Source organism: Myodes glareolus, chromosome 1, assembly GCF_982192425.1.
Source record: "Myodes glareolus chromosome 1, mMyoGla1.1, whole genome shotgun sequence".
Taxonomy (NCBI): domain Eukaryota; kingdom Metazoa; phylum Chordata; class Mammalia; order Rodentia; family Cricetidae; genus Myodes; species Myodes glareolus.
The window spans coordinates 52,555,827-52,572,852 of NC_142026.1; the positions used below are offsets into that span (position 1 = coordinate 52,555,827).

The 17,026-nt window shown below is 48.9% G+C and overlaps 1 pseudogene; it reads left to right on the forward strand.

The window, feature by feature from the left end:
* The first annotated feature begins 395 nt into the window (after window positions 1-395).
* The window catches only part of LOC125409688 (keratin, type I cytoskeletal 18-like), a 59,392-nt pseudogene continuing 42,761 nt past the window's right edge, over window positions 396-17,026 (forward strand).

A 17,026-nucleotide genomic window follows, 5' to 3' on the forward strand; every position in this document is an offset into this window, starting at 1 on the left:
TTCATTAATATGCTAAGAAGTGCTAATTTGAACATTGCCGAAAAGCAATTGCAAATTCCATCTTGCAACCCGCAAATTTGATGCAGTGCAAATGAGGGCTGATGGCCCTGTCTGCAGACACTCAGATTCGTATGCTCCCCAGCTCCCCTCCTCAGAGGCAGAGGTGGGCTCCAGGACCCGTTGCGGCTGACTTTGCTGTTCTGGGAAGAAACGCTAGGAGCATAGAGTGACCCGGATGCAGCCCATGTGTACCGCTGTAAGGGGTGGACTCGGAAGACGAACTCACACGGGGTGCTGAAATGACTCCAAATATCTTATAAGATGAAACTGGGCCAGAACCACACCTGCACCCAGCCGACTGGCCGCAGTCCTGTCTCTCAACCTTGACTCCGATGATGACCCTCGTGACTGGAGGTGCGGACGGGGATGCCCTCAAACAGGAGAAGCCTACCACAGTAAAAGACAGCTCTGGCCAGGCTTGGCCCAGACCCTCTCAGGAGTGTGCTGGAGGCAGCTCAGTGGATGGGACCAGTGTTGCCTGGCTGAGCATTCATTGTCTTACCTGCGAAAGAAGTGAGGTGTGCAAGGTACCATGTGACAGGGAGTCAGGTTGGGGGCAGAATACCCACTGAAAGTCCCTTAGGAGATCATGGCAGGGGAGACCACGTGTCCTTCACTAGGAAAAGGACCCAGCACCAGCTGCCAGTGTAGGAACAGGATGTCACCTCCTGAGCGCACTCAGAGACTCTGCGCCAACCTCCAGTCTCAAGAGGAGGGGGCACTCAGGAAGGCCATCTGAGGATGCATCCTGGCCCCGCACTAGCCCTCCAAAGCACCTTTCTAGCTTGGCCCATTTCTTCTTCAAAATGACAAAGGAAGAAAGGGTTCAGCAGGCTGTCCTCACACTGCCCTCCCAGACACCACAGGGAACTGCTGATGACCTTCTGGGTCCGGCTACGGCACCTAAAGGGCTCATTTTTTTAAATCCCTCAGGTTTCTCCTATCCTCTGGGAAAGAGGGTTTTGTCGACTTTAACCCAGCAGCTTCTCCACGGTGTTGGTCACACTGGAAGTCACCTCATGTGTGTGTGTGTGTGTGTGTGTGTGTGCACGCGCACACGTACAGTTCCACATAAAACAGAACCTTCCTCTAGGCAAGAAGTTTGTCTTGCCCATACGCTGAGCACTAAGAAGTTTGCCTGGCACATGATAGATTTGGGGTAAGTTTCCAGAGAACAGGTGAGTTGGCAGCCAACTCTTCTTGTAGCAAGATTGATATTTCAACCGCTTCTTAATGGATTTGAAAATACGAAACTTCACTCAAATTTTGTAACAATTGTTAGGTATAGGTTCTACCATTAGCCCATTTCACAGATAATTAAAATTAGTCAACACATGGAAAACCAAACTTGAACCTTTATCCTGGGAACAGGGATATGCAGTCCTCAGCCCTCTCTTGTGGCAGAATACCTTTTCTGCGTCCTAGAGACAGGCAGGCCAGTCTCCTTCAGTTCTTCATTTATTGTTTGATTTTTCTCTAAAATACACACCTCAGTATGGAGGGCCCCATGGGCATCCCCTGGAGAGTCTGGGGCCAGTCCATTCATAGGATTGGCAGCTGCCCATCAGATAACATAACCCAGGGCTCCCAGAAGCTGAATGGTGCTTCCCATTGAAAAAGCTTAGAGGCAGGCATTGCGAATCAGCCTGGGGTCCCTGCCCCCTGGAGAGAGCTAGCACTAACCAGCCAGCAGACAGCTGTGTATGGGCATCTCACGAAGGCCATACCTGGAAGGAAGAGCTTTGCAGTCTGCCCAAAACCCCTAAGAACCAAATAAAGATTCACAGGAAGAGTTCCCTGTCTCCTGAGGGAGGTCCTGAATGGAGCCCCAGAAGCCTTCCTCTTGTCCCTGAGACCCATGTTGTATGAGACTCTGACATAATTATCATTGACTGTACTCCTCAGAATGGTGCAAATGACAATGATGTAGGGCCACTGCAGGAAGACTGCGGAGAAGTGGGGTCACCCAGGAGTCCAGCCTGTGCACAGCCCTCAACCTCAGAGACCTCATCTGTCTTCCACGCCCCTAGAGTGTCTTCTAGGGGTCCCTGCCTGCTGACTGCTGCGCTGTCCAGCTTCTTGTGGCTTGTCTCACTCTGGGTTCCCAGATATGGACCCCTGCAGCGTCTTTGATGTTTTCAGCAATGAAGTGCGGTTTAGGGTTCTCTTATGGAGAGAAAAGCAATGCCAGGGAAAATACAGAAATAATGAAACTGCCCGTTTACTTCCCTTCTTCCTCTCTCCTTTTGTTATACTTCCTTTTGGTTTGGGTTTAGGGTTTTGTTGTCATTGTTGTTGTTGTTTGAGACAGGATCTCACACAGCATCCCAGGCTGGCCTGCAAGTCACAGCAATCCTCCTGCCTCTGCCTCCTGAGTGGTAGGATTTCAGGCATACACTCCCACTCCTAGCCTCTTGTTTCCAGATCTGAGTCACATGAGTGGTGACCCCCATCCCAGCGCTACCCACTCCCGTTCCTGTGAACGGCGGTCCAGCTCGAAAAGGCCCCTTTCCTCTTGTGTCTAGCAGTTTTGCCACTACTACCCAAGTCGGTTCTGCAGATCAGCATGAGTAGGGCCATACCTGTGCTTCCTGCTTTAACTGTTCGCACCACCTGGCAGAACCACACCTCCTATCAGCCCTGATGAAAAGCCTACCAAGGAAAAATGTTCAGTCTCTCCCTGTCTCTACTGAGAACCTTCTCAAGTTCAAGCCACCTCCTCATCTTGCTTTTTTTCTTTCTTCTTGCACATGAGTTATGACGTCTCCCAAGGTCCGGGATGGCAGAGGAAACAAGCAGGGTCAGTTTGCCCAGCTTTCAGTTTATCAGACTTGCACAAAGTCAGGGGTGCAAATAAATGAATCTCCAGTCTACCTTAGCCCTGCCTGGAGGAAACTGTCATTTTGGAAAGATGGGCTTGTCCATTTCAACCACACTGCAAGAACATGGGGCATTACAAAGACATGGAGTAGCTAGAGAGACCATTTCATGCCAGGGTAGGACGCTTAGCTCTCCTACCTCCCCCCTCACCATTAAATAAGACACTGGGGTTCTGGGTTTATACATCAGTCTCATAGCCGATGAACGTGAGTTCGTATCAGGTTGCTTCTAACAAATGCCACCTTGCAAAGATAGCCGCAGGCAGGTGTCCTTCTATACTAACAGTGCCTGGGAAGATCCAACCATGAGAGGATGGGTCAGATGTAGGCGTCCCTCTACCCAGCCTAGGGCAGTGATGCTGAAGATTCCAAGGAGGAAAGGTTTGAGCAGGGAGCAGCAGTCAGGAGACCAGAGAATGATTCGTCCCCACTGCCACCAATCACTCCCTGAGTCCTCCCAGGATGACACCTCCATAGGTCAGGTACCCTGTGTCAGCTGCCAAGGATAGCCGCTGGCCCTTGCTGAGGTTCCTAAGTGCTTTGACAGTCAGGTAGAGCCGGTAATTAGAATTCACTGCAACTTCAAGAACACACAGCCTGTCCACAGCCCAGGCCTCCTGTGACCTCAGTGTGAGTCCAGAGTCACCACCCCTGGTTCCTGTCTCAGGGTGGGATGTCCCCTCTGATAGCCAATGAGGAGGCTATGAAGCGCTGCCACAGACATAAGAGAGAAAAGCTGCCGGAGAATGTCCCAATTAAGCACGGTCTGGACGGGTAATTTGAGGTAAGAAGGAGAGAGAAGGATAAAGCCGACCCCATTTGTCGTTCAAGTGTCCTTCCAGGACAGCATCCCATACCCTCCCCCCCCACCCTGTGAGTTTCCTGCGTCCCACAAGAGCAGGCCAGGATGGGTGTGGGTTAGCGTGTTCATGGACCTCTCCAGTGCCAGGATCCAACATGATCAGTATTCACTTTCACAGGTAATAAATACACTCAAACTAAAAATGCATGTGTCCCATGCATTTACCCGCACATAGATCAGGTTCTGTTTGCTAATTATTTACATTATAGTCTCAGGGTGGTCAAGAGGACACACAGCCATCTTCCCATGCATCTCAGTGTCATTAATAGTCTCTCTTAACGTTGATAGGCTCCTGTCGAGGGCCCAAAGAACTAGTCTGCTGCCTGCCCATGGCAGTGGAAACAACAGGAGAGCCTGCAACTCGCATGCCTGTCAAGATTCTATCTGCCGGCCTATTTGAGGAATCCTTCCAGTCACCAACAGTCAATACGCTTTGGTGAGTTGAACCCTTCAGTGAGACAGCTGTGGATTTAACAGTCAATCGGAAATTTGAAGACTTGGGTCGGAGTCTGTGGTTTGTCCACTGCACAGCCTGAGTCTGTCAACTTGACACAAACTAGAGTCACCTGGAGAAAGAGAGCTTCAACCAAAAAACTACCTCTGTCAGACTGTCCTGATGTGGGATTCTCCTCTGTCCGACAAGTAACCTTCTGCAACACTGGCCCGTGGGCAGATCTGCGGGGCGTTTTCTTGGTTATTGTTTGATGTGGGAGGGGTCGGCCCACAGTCCACTGTGGGCAGTGGCATCCCTAGGCAGGTGGTGCTGGGTAGTCGAAGAGAACAGGGTGAGTGAGCCATAGAAGAGCTGCGCTCTTCTTCAATCTCTGCTTCCATTCCCACACTGAGTTCCCTCCATGATAAACCTGTAAGGCAAACAGCCCCTTTCCTCTCCAAACTGCCGTGGGTCTGAGGGGTTTATTATTCCATCAAGTTTCCTCTGTGAACTGGGAGCTCCCTACCTTCCCCTCTCCTCCCTCAAGGACGGTAGCAGTCATCCTACTTGGGGGAGTGGCTATGTGAGGCAGGGAGGGCAAGAAAGAAAAGGTATTTGGAAGGCGTTGCATGAGTGAGTGTGAACCTGCTGAAGGGAGAAGAAACACTAGTGATTCTAAGAGCCCCCAAAGAACGACAACCCCCCGCCAAGGCAGGCATGGTAGTGCACACCTGCAATCCCAACACACAACACAAAGGCTGAGCCAGGAGAAAAGTGGGCCTGAGGAAAGTGTTCATGTTTACACCTGTGCCAGAAGACAAGAGGAAGAAGAAAATCAGGAAGGGGGGAAGGGGGGATTAGAAGAAAGAGGAGGAAGAAAGGAAAAGCAAAGAGAGGCCCCCTTGATAAATGCCACAGCTGGGTAGGGGTAGACACACTGTGGGTACAAATTCTGTCAGATACAAGACCCCAAAGCAGTATGTCAGCTGGGGACATAATGCCAGCTGTTTTCTCTGAGGTCCTTTGGGGCTTTCCCAGTGGTCAAACCAATCAAGGTCATTCATGCGGGATGGACCACTATGTCAGCCTCCTGGGACACCAGGAAGAACAGAGAAAGCTGGGGAATGAACAGGGTGGGGGTAGGAGCCACCCAAGGGCCTCTGCAAAGTGAAAATCACTCAGCAGCAGGGATGAAGAGCATGCCCCTTCGCTGCCTGGATTTTCCAGTGCCCTCATGAGCAAGTGAAGCCCCAAATACCAAGGGAAGTGGGAAGTTCAGCTTTGAGAAGGCTAATTGTAGCTGCTGGACTGAGAATGGCACTGTGGTAGTCTGAATATAATTTCCCCCACCCATAATCCCATAATCTCATAAGGAGTGGCAGCAATAGGAGGTACGGCTTTGTTGGAGGAAGTGTGTCACTGTAGGGACGGGCCTTAAGGTTTCCTATACTGAGGATATGGTACAGTGTGTCGATTGACTTCCTGTCACCTACAAAACGTAGCACTCTCAGCTCCAGCACCACCTCTGCCTGCATGTCGCCATGCTCCCTTGATGATAATTGAGTGGTCCTCTGAACTGTAAGCAAGTCCCTTCAATTAAATGTTTTCTTTATTAAGAGTTGTCATGTTCATGTTGTCTTCTCACAGCTATAATAATAAAAAAAATATACTAAGATAAACTGCTATGGGATCGTGTTTGTATGTTTGGTCCCAGTTAATGGAACTGCTTGGGAAGGATTAATAAGTGTGATGGCTATTCTTGGTTGTCAACCTGACTACATCTGGAACTAAAACCCCAAAATGGAGGGCACACCTGTGAGGGATTTTTTCTTTCGTTCGTTGCTTAATTTGAAGTAGGAAGAGCCACTTCTAATGCAGATCTTTGAGATAGGAAGACATGCCTTTATCACAGAGCTTTTGAGCTGGAAAATGACATGTTTGTAATCCAGATCTTTAGTCCAGACCTAATCTGGGCCATGCCATGCCCTCTGTTGGAAGAAGGAAGCTTTTGCTCTTCACCTGCTTTTCCTCACCTTGTTAGCATTGCCATTCCTTCACTGGCTTAGAGCCTAACTTTTCAGGAGTCCAGCTTCTACAGAAAACCAGTGGAAACATCCAGCCTCATGGACTGAGCAACTACTGGGTTCATGGGCTTTCTGCTCCCAGTCAGTCACTATAGTATTAGCTGGACCACAGCCTGTAAGTCATTCTAACAAGCCCCTTTCCAAATATAGAGAAGCTTCATCCTGTAAATTCTGTTCTTCTAGAGAAGCCTGACAAATATAGGAGGTATGGCCTTGTCGGAAGAGGTGTGGCTTTGTTGGAGGAGGTGTGGCCTTATCGGAAGAGGTATGTCACTGGGGGCAGGCTTTGAGGTTTCAAAAGCCCAAACCAGGCCCAATCTCAAGCCCTCTCTGACTGCAACTTGCGGATCAGATGTGATCTCTCATCTGCTGCTTCACTGCCATGCCTGCCTGCCACCATAGTCCCCACCATATCATGATGATAATGAAACTATAAGACGAACCCCAAATTAAATATCTTCCTTTATTAGTTGCCTTGGTCATGGTGTCTATTTTCACCACTAGAACAGTAACTAAGACAATGGGTGACCTCTCACCCACAAGCCCAGCCTTGAATGTTCCACGTCCAGGAAGCAAAACTCTACACCAGATGAGTGAAGTCATCTGTTCCTCAGTGATCTCCCAGGGCGGGCATCATGTAAGATCTCATGGATAGACCTGCCTCACCTCAGGCACCCTGAGATCAGGGTGGGCATGGGCTGGGGAGAGAAAGGCCACAGGAAGTCAAGATTAGTCATTACCTACAGCAAGCCACATGACCCCCAGCACCCACAGCATGGGTTTGATTGTTTGCTTTCTTAACAATTCAATGTCAAAGAAAAAAATATGATATCTTAGGCCATCTGCAACAGCATAAGCCACCACCAGAGCATAGCTCAGTGTAGACTAGCCTCGGAAGGCCTTGGCAAAGGTTCCCTGGGGTCCTGTCTTAGGCACCGTTCTATCACTGTGAAGAGACACCACGACCATAGAGACTCTTATAAAGGAAAACATTTAATTGGGAGCTCGGTTATAGTTTTAGAAGCCTAGTCCATTATCACCATGCAGGGAGCATTGTGGCAGGCATGGCTGGCATGGTTCTGGTGAGGTAGTTGAGAGCTCCATCCTGATCCACAGGCAAACAGAGAGAGTCTGGGCCTGCCTTGGACTGTTAAAACCTCAAAGCCCAGGACACACTTCCTCCAAAAAGGCCATACCTCCTAATCCTTCTAAACTCTTCAAAAAAGTTCCACTTCCTGGTGACCAAGCATTCAAATATATGAGCCTATGAGGGCTATTCTTATTCAAACCACCACAGGTTCTGGGTCTTATTTTAGGAGCACATCCTTGACCTGAGAAGATCTTGAAGGGTCACTCAGTCCAAGCCTCTGTTTGACAGATACGGAAACCAATCAAGACCTAAGGAGGAGTGTGTCTCACTCAAGACCAGACTTTGGGCAGTGTTCCAAGCCACACATCAGCAAGGTGCATGTGAGAACCCATAGGGATGAAGTCCTTATTGTGATATATATATATATATATCGGCTAAAGGCACAGGCCTTAGCATGCCACTTCATCCTGATTACCTCAGCCTAAAGTCATCTGAAAGGAGAGCCTCAATTAAGGAGCTGCCTAGAACAGATGATTGACCTGTGGGCATGTCTGATGTTTTCACTGTTAAGTGGTATAAGAGGACCCAGCCCACTGGTGGGTGGCACCACCCCTAAGTGGTCCTCAACTATATAAGAAAAGTAGCCCAGTATAAGTTGGCCTGGAAGTCAGCTCACAAGCAGCATCCTCCACGGTTCCTGGTGTGTGTCTTTGGCTATGATGTGAGTCCCTTGGTCAGAAGCATGCAATGTGGACTAGCAAGCAGGCAGCCCTCAGGTCCTTGCCTTTGTTCCTGTCTTGATCTCTCAAGATTGTGACCTGGAACCGGAAGCGAAATAAACCCTTTCCTCCACTGGTTGCTTTGGTCAGTGTTCTGTCCAGCAATAGAGAGCTAGCTAGCAAGCAGCCTGAGTTCAGTGAGTTCAGTCCCTGCTCCCTGGCTGTGTGAGTTTGGGAAAGCTATTTCATGTTTTTCAGTCTCCATTTCCATTTCCTCATCTTTAAATGGATCCCTCAAACTTTACCTGTCTCAGAGAACCATTGAAAGATTGAGAAAGATATAGGAAGTAACTGATATAGACAAAGCCACACAAAAGTTCTTAATTATTTTATTTTATTTTTTATTTTTTTTTTGCCAGTTCCACCAGGAATGATCCATTTTCTCCACAAGATGGACCATCTTCAGTCTTTTGTCAGGACACGGAATCCAACCAAGTGGGAGGACTTACTGAGTCAGCCTGGAGCCTACCAAGGAGAACCGCCATCCTTCCACAGAAAAGGAGGGTGTGTTTGGTGCCCCCAAAGATGAAGGGACATGTACCCACAGAGGAGCACGAATGGGCTCCTAGCCTGAACTTGGGCAAGACGAGGAAACTAGCACACCCACAGAGTGCTGGCATCCTGGAAGCTAAAGTGGGGTCACAATTCTTTTGAGTACCAGCTGCATTGAGTATCAGCTACATTGACCGAGAGGCTACAGCCTAGGCCCTGAGTACCTAGCCCCATCGTGTTGGTTTGGGAGCTCATCAAAGCTACCCTCCACTGGAGCTTCTTAAATACATGGGCCCACCAGGGATGCCACATGCAGCCATCATATTGTTTCCCTCCTCTCCCCTGGACTAGGAGTTTCTATGGAAACTGAGGGTGGTACCCTACGCAGCACCAGAGCAGAACTTCACACCCAAGCTCAGCTGCCTAGAGGTGATGGGTCATCACGAAGTTAGGCACCTTATTATCCACCAAGTCCATGGCTTAGGGGCCTCCACTGGCCAAGGGACACAGACTGAAAAAGAGTGATTAAAGAAAAACAAACCAAAACTGCTTCTGGGTGAAATACCCCATAATCACAGGAAGGGAGCCCCTAATCACCATCTTGGACTTTGCTCTGTCAGAGCTGGCCTAGGGCTCTGATCTAAACCCCTGCGACTCCAAAAGCCTCATGAACAGTTCATTTCCCAGCCAAACTGCTACACAGGGAGACAAATAATTTAAGTGGGGACAATGCTTCACCAGTAGGCACGTGTTAAAGATTTTTTTAAAAAATCACAACCCAGGGAAATCCAGGAAGAGACAGAAGGAAAAAAAACCAACTTTTGCTTTCTTTGATTTGCTCTGTACCAAAGCTGCCCACAGTGCCTTGGGAAAGAGCCCTCTCTGCACCTCTGAGGGAAGGAATGAGGGAAGGCATCAGCCACGGCGGACCATCAAGAAGGACCACCCTCCTGGGAGAAGCGGAGGGGGGAATTTAGACAGAGAGAGACTGTCATGAGTTCACAGGGAGACCACAGGAGATCCACAACAGGTAATTTGTGTTGTGGTTGATGACTGTCTTCTAGAAAAGCCGTCAGATGGCTCCTCCCTGGCAGGGCAGTGCTGCTCAGTGGCGGAGAGCTTGCCTAGCATGAGCAAGGCCTTGGGCTGGATGCCCAACTTTATATAAAACAAATACATAAAGTGTGTGTGTGTGTGTGTGTGTGTGTGTGTGTGTGTGTGTTGGTGCCAGAGAATCTTAGGTGTTGTTCCTCAGGCTTCTTTAGTTTAGTGGAGATGAGACTCAGGTCCTCATGCTTGCTTGGCAAGCGCTTTCTGGAAGGAACCAGCTCACCCGTCCCAATGAACTTTCAAAAATAGTTCTTTTCCGGAGATACCTGTAGATGAGGTCTAACCTTGGCATTTTTGTAGGATAGCCTTATACTTTCCAAGTGTTTCACCAAAGCCCCACCACCTCTACCAGGATCAGGGTGTGGGTTATCGCTTATTGAGTACCCAGGGCCTAGGCTAGAGCGTCTTGGTCAGTGTCAGCATGAGAACCATTGTTCTCCAGCCTGCCCCTTAAAACATGGTGACTCATTGTACATTCGCACGTACATTTGCAGACACAGCCATGACTCACGATAAACTTATCCCATCCAAGCCGATCCGTGATGGAAGCTGGTTAGCAGCATGTGTGCCCTTCCTGGGAACCGTGTTCTAGACACACAGAGTCAGGAAGGTATTCCCGGTCCAAGAACGAACTCACAGCCTCCACTACTGAATCCGTCCCCGGTGGCTAGCTAGCGGTTTCCAGGAGACTAACATGGCCACCCCGGGACCCCGCAGGCAGTTAGAAGTTGCCCGCACCCAGGCGTGGTGTGTTTCGGAGGACAAATACAGAAAGGCACTGCTCTCCAGTGTTCTGCAGAGCACGCCACGCTATAGACAGAAGTGTTTCAAGTCAACACAATATGAAAAAATTCAAAATAAAATGAAAAGTGTCTGAAAACAAACCAACATAAATATACAGCAGTCCTGTTCATTATGATTATTTATGATCCTAAGAACTGGCACCATTACTGTGGTTTCCCTTCCAAAATCTCACCAACTTGTTACGACACAGCAGTCTCCCGGGCCTATAGGCTCCAAAAGGTGCCTCGCTCCAGCCCAAAGTTATTTCCCGTCGGGATGACACCCGCCCCAGGTGCAGACGTGATGCTTGTGAGCAGTGAAGACACAGGGGAGCCAGCCCAGACTTGCCAATGCCCCTGATTAAGCCGGGGATACGCATTGCAGATGTCTGATGGGCACTGCCAATCAAACAAATTGCTCCAGGCACCTGTGAGGGGCCTGAAGCAAGGTCTCCAAATCCACCCCTCCCCGTGGGCAGAGTGAGGGGGCGGTGGACACAGCTCAGGGAACATGCTGGGCAACGGTGAGAATGTCATCCAGGGATGACAGGACCTTTCTCTTACAGCCCCCCTTCCTCACCCCCTCTTGCCACTTCCTATCCCCCCCCTTCCAACTTTCCTTCCACCCTCTTGACAAGTAGTCATGGCCACATCACCTCCGCGCTGCTGTCCTCGCGGAGCCGACCTGCGCCTCGCGTGTGGGGGCCCAGTGGTCATGCTGTCCTCGTCTCTCGCCAACCACATCTGACAGGAGACACGGCGCTCACGGCACCTGAGACGCGCTGGGACTACACAGGTAAACCAGGGGAGTCCGTGTTGTCTCCCAACGAACAACAGACGGAAAGACATGACATCTGCAGCCCGGGAGCCCACGTCCGAATATTCAAAGGTTCATCATGCGGCTGATGAGGGCCCCGGCAGTGCATGAGGAAGGCAGGAGGTCGGGAAGGGGGGGGGGTGGCTGGGAAGGGGAACCCACCCGACTCTGTCCTCAATCAGGGGAGAAAAGGAGCTCACATGTCACTGGGCAGGGAGGGCAACTCAAGGGCAATAGGCAGAAAGGAGTGCTGCCCCCTCCTGGCACCTGGAGCCCACCGGTGACTGTGGACCCCTCCCAGATCTTTGGTAAACTTTTCAGCCTTAAGAAATTCTTCCCTGCTCCTTGAGCCCCACCCTGCTTCCTGAAGTCCCTTTCAGTCTCTGCTCCCCACCATATACCTTAAGACCCCCTGCTCCTAGGCGCCTTCCTCAGCTCCTCTGAGCCTCACATTCCTTGGAGGCTCTCCTTCCTCCTTGGGCCTCCATCCAGCTCCTTGGAGACCTCAGAGCAAACCCTTAGAGTCCCCTCCTTGGAGCCCCACCCAGCTTCCTGACAGTATCCTCCCGTCTCCTAGAGAGCCACACAGCTTCTTGGAGCTCTGCCTAGCTTCCTGGGGCTCCATCTAGCTCCTTATAGCCCTCATCCATCTCCCTGATGGTACCCTCCCATCTCCTGGAGCCCCATCCCCAGACAAGACCAGATCCTCCAGACATGAGTAGCCCCCAGGGCTGCTGAGAAGCCAATTCTTCCCCTCAAGGCTTCTGACATGACCCAAGGAGACAGGGCTTCTCCGTGGAGCGAGGAGCGCATTCTGTTAGCTCTGGCATGGTAGTTTAAAGTTGCTATATCGTCTTGCCGCTCCTTTTTGGTGAAATGTCGGGATGGAGAAAAACATGAAGTATTTTGACTGAAATAAATGCTTTCACAGAAAACAGAGAGCCCTAGAGAGTATTCTCAGACTTGAAGAACGTCATACTATTTTAAGCAGGTGACAGTAATGTCACTGTCTGAGAGGTTAGGATTTTTTTCCCTAGGCTTACAAGAGGGGAAAAAACACATAAGTTTGCTTCGAATAGAGAAAGTTAAGAAACATGCTTCCCAGTCGCATGGATAATTCATATACTACAGTGACATATCTCCCTGCAAGAAGACTTCAACACAACTAAACGGCGCTATCAGAGGCTGTGTGCTGGCTGCTAGCAGAAGCAGAATGAAGCACAAACGTACCCTTCATTCTGACTCTCCCCCACTTCCGTTGTTCCAGCCACATCAACATGACTGCTATATCCTGGTTCAAAAACCCAGCCTAGAGCATGGTCTGGAGCAAACCTGGGCAACAAGCTTTAGCTAGCCTAGAGCTGGAAGTTTATTCTAGACTTTATTTAAAGAGGAGAACCATTACCCCTCCTCTTTATTTTCCTTTGGGTCCCAGGCAATACTGACGGGGCAACGAAAGGGCAGACAGCCAAGATACCCTACTTACTGAGGTCGTGCCTGCTCCCTGGCTTCATCATTTCCCTGTGGTGGGGGTGGGGTTTTCAATACTCTTTTGCAGCTGCTGGAGGTGTCCTGTGGTGACCCTGCTTCTTGGATCCCATGGGGAGTCTCCTACTTTAGGACCAGAGCAGATGAAAACCACCTAGAAGGGTCCCCATTGTGGAGTCTCCACCCCAGTTATCTTGCCCCTCAGCTTCCTGGGACAGTTGTTACCTGGCTCATGAAGTGGAAGTACCCTGCCCACTGTCAGACTTCTGCCACGGAACCCGGAGGTCACCAAAAAGAGACAAGAAGAAGGAGGTTCAGGCTGGAGAGATGGTTCAGCAGTTAAGAGTACTTGCTGCTCTTGTGAGCCCAAGAGCAGTTCCAGGCACCCACATGGCAGTTCATAACTGTCTGTAACTCCAGTTCTAGGGGGTCCAATTCCCTCTTCTGCTGACTTCGGATATCAGGCACACACATAGTACACAGACATACATGTAGGCAGACACTCATAAGCATAAAATAAAAATAAAATCTTTTATTATAAAGATAGAAGTGAAGTCACCAGGTTCTCTGTGACTCTGAGACCAGGAGAACATGAAGGGCATGATGCGGACAGAGGGGCCTATGGATATGCACTTCTGCCGGCCACACTGCTGCTACCGCATTACATTTATTAATTTTTTAAGACAGAGTATCTCTGTGTAGTCGAGGCTAGCCTCAAACTCATTATATTATACAGCCAACATTGGCACCAAACTCATAATTTCTCCCCCTGCCTCCTCACAGCTATCCCATGTTCAACTTAGAAGGTGAAATTTTTGAGCCAGGCCACCCTTAGATGAAGCTGACCTTTCTCACCAAAGTCTACTGTGATTAATGTCACAGAACACTGAGCTTCTGGAATTCACCTAAACCAATCCTCCCCTTCTTGCCTGTACCTTGAGAAGCCATTGCTAAACTAAAAGCACATGTATACACACACATACACACACAGAAACACATGTACACATGCACACAGACATACACACACAAAGACACACATGCACACACAGAGATACACAGACACACACAACACAGAATACACATACACACACAGAGATACAAACACAGAAAGGCACACACACAGAAACACACAGAGAGACACACGTACACACACAGACACACACAGACCACACAACACAGCACAAACATATACACACATACAATCATGAAGACACATACACAGAGAGACACATATATACACAATACACACAGAGACACACACCTCTACTTCCCTGAACTGGCTCAACACACAAGAGTCCCCAACCACATGAACGAGATTTTCCTTTAAGGGAGCCACATCTCGCAACAAACAGTGATGAACTTAAGTAAGTGCTTTGACAATCCACCTGCTGTCTTCAGATCAGGGTCCTAGGACAACATGGCTTCAATAGCGTTGGGATTTCAGGGTCCGTGTTATTCTTCTGCAATAAACTCATGTGTTCCATTAACTCGGGCTACAGTGGTCTGCCTAGATCACCATCCTGGAAACGGGTCACTCCTCCAAACTGGGACCTAAAGACGCCCTGCTGAGCAGGGAGACCTGGGTGGCCACAAGGTGAAAGGGGAGCTGCTGTATAATTTCTTGTGATCTTTGGTCTTCATTGTCAACATGATCCAATCTGCGATCACCTGGAAGGCGATCTCAGTGGGAGATTGTCCAGAATAGATTGCCCTTCGGACAGGCCTGCGAGGAATTACCCTGAGTATGTTAGGGAACAGAGGTGGGAAAACCCATCTTCATTGTTGGCAGGACCAGAGCCGCAGGAGTGAGAAAGCAAGCTGAGATCTAGCATGCACGTGTGAATCCATTGCTCTCTGCTCTTGGCTGTGGATGTGATTTGAGCGGCTGCCTCACCTTCCTGCAGCCTGAACTTCTCTGAGATGATGAACTCTCAGCTGAAATAAGCCTCATTATTGCGAAGTGGTGGAAGGCACAGGATGAAGGCTTCGTTGAAGGAAGTCGGTTACCTGACGATGTGCCCTAGGAGGGGGTGACCTGTCCCCAGGCCCCTCTCTGCTTCCTGTACACTAGAAAATGAGCTGGTTTGGCTTAGCTATGTGCTCTCTGCCTTGATGCTCTCTCTGAACACACTCACTCACGGAGTCACATGACTAGACACCAAACTCTGAAAACAGGAGGCCACATAAGCCCTCCCTCCCTCACGTTGTTATGACAGCTATCTCACCACAGCAGAAAACTAAGAACCGGGTAGAGATGCCTTTGATTGACATGAGGCTGATCAAGGGAGGGATGCCTCAGGGACTTCAAGATTTAGGACATTATTCTGGCTTAGGGATAAGTTTGGGTTTCAATACCAGCTTGTAGGAGCTTCCCTGTGACTCACAGGGAATTCTTTTTCTAATGGTAAACAAAATCCACCAAGCTGGAATCCGAGGTCCCCCAAACCACAAAATCTCCTGGGTGATGATGCTAGTGATCTTGAGTCTAAGTAACACTGATGTCAGAGGGAAGTCCCCGCCCAGTTTCAAGGGGCCACCAATCAGCTCTCAGTTGCTGGTATGCACCATAGACAAACAGGCCCTCTCCTGTTCCCTCTCCTTTCTCCTTCCTTCTTAGGACAATCTGGAGTCCCTACTTGCTCTTCCAGGCTCTCCGATTTTATGCTGATCGTTAACTAAGAATATTTCCCTCTAGAGATTTATTACATTAATGAGCTCTGAAATTACTCATAGCAATTAAGAATATTGTTTTTAAACTCTTCAGAAATCATCAAAACACATCGACTGTTTTCAAAGAAGCATAAATAAAGGGTCCGACTTGTTTCCCAAACATCCCCAGTAGCTCCTTTCACACTGCTTTGGGGACCTCAGCTCCCCAGGCTCCAAGGCAGACATGTACACACCCAGTTAAGGGATGCTCAACCTCCCAAGGCAGTGACATCCTGGTTCTCTCAAGGCCTGGGGCTGAGGCTGAGCAGCCAGGCAGGGATGGGAAGACTCCCAGTTCAGAAGAGTGACCCGTTTCCAGGATGGTGATATGGGCAGACCACTGCAGCCCGAGTTAATGGAACACATGAGTTTATTGCAGCAGAATAACACGGACCCTGAAATCCCAACGCTATTGAAGCCATGCTGTCCTAGGACCCTGATCTAAAGACAGCAGGTGGATTGTCAAAGCACTTACTTAAGTTCATCACTGTTTGTTGGGAGGTGTGGCTCCCTTAAAGGAAAATCTCGTTCATGTAGTTGGGGACTCTTGTGTGTTGAGCCAGTTCAGGGAAGTAGAGGTGTGTGTCTCTGTGTGTCTCTGTGTGTGTATGTATCTTCATGATTTATTGTGTATAAATCATTGCTGCTCTTAAATGGATGTGACCCTGGAATGCTTTCCCCTCCCTTCCAGAACAAGGTCTCACTATGGAATGCACCATCCTGGAACTCGCTCTACAGCTCAGGTTAGCCCCAAAATTGCAATCCTCCTGCCTCAGCCTCTGAAGGGCTGGAATTGCTTTGAGTCCCATCACGCCCAGCCCTGGGGGCTTTTATTACATTCTTCAAGGCTGGAACTGAGTGCAACTTGACTTTCTTGGTGAGGTGGTGAATTTGGTGGCTGCCTTTAAGATGCAACTGTAATATCTAACCACATGAAGCCATCAAAGCTGTGTTGCTTTTAGTATTTTTAGAAATTCTTTGAGAATTTCATAAAATTGAAATTTTATTGAAGCATTAATCTAATTAATGTTTAACAGTAAAAATTGGGAGTCAAATATTAGGATAAAAACCTGGAAGATGAGAAGAGGAAGCAGCCTCCAGTCGCTTCGGAGCTCCACCTTTCCTCCGTCCAAAAGGGCAGAGATCCTCTCTCTGTCCCGCCTTACTTCTTCCTATCTCCTCTCCTTCTACAGACCTCCACACCATTAAGGTAGTGACTGGCTCCACCCTCTGACTCCAAGCAAGCTTTATTTGTCAGAACACAATCAAAATATCACACAACAATGTATCTTTATTATATTCATCTTTAACTCCTCCACACCCATGCTCACCTTCTTCCCCTCGCCTCTTTTTTCCCCTCTTTTTAGTTTTTTAATAAAAATATATTATTTTTATTTTATATTAATAAAATATAATATTTTATTATATTATAAATATAATA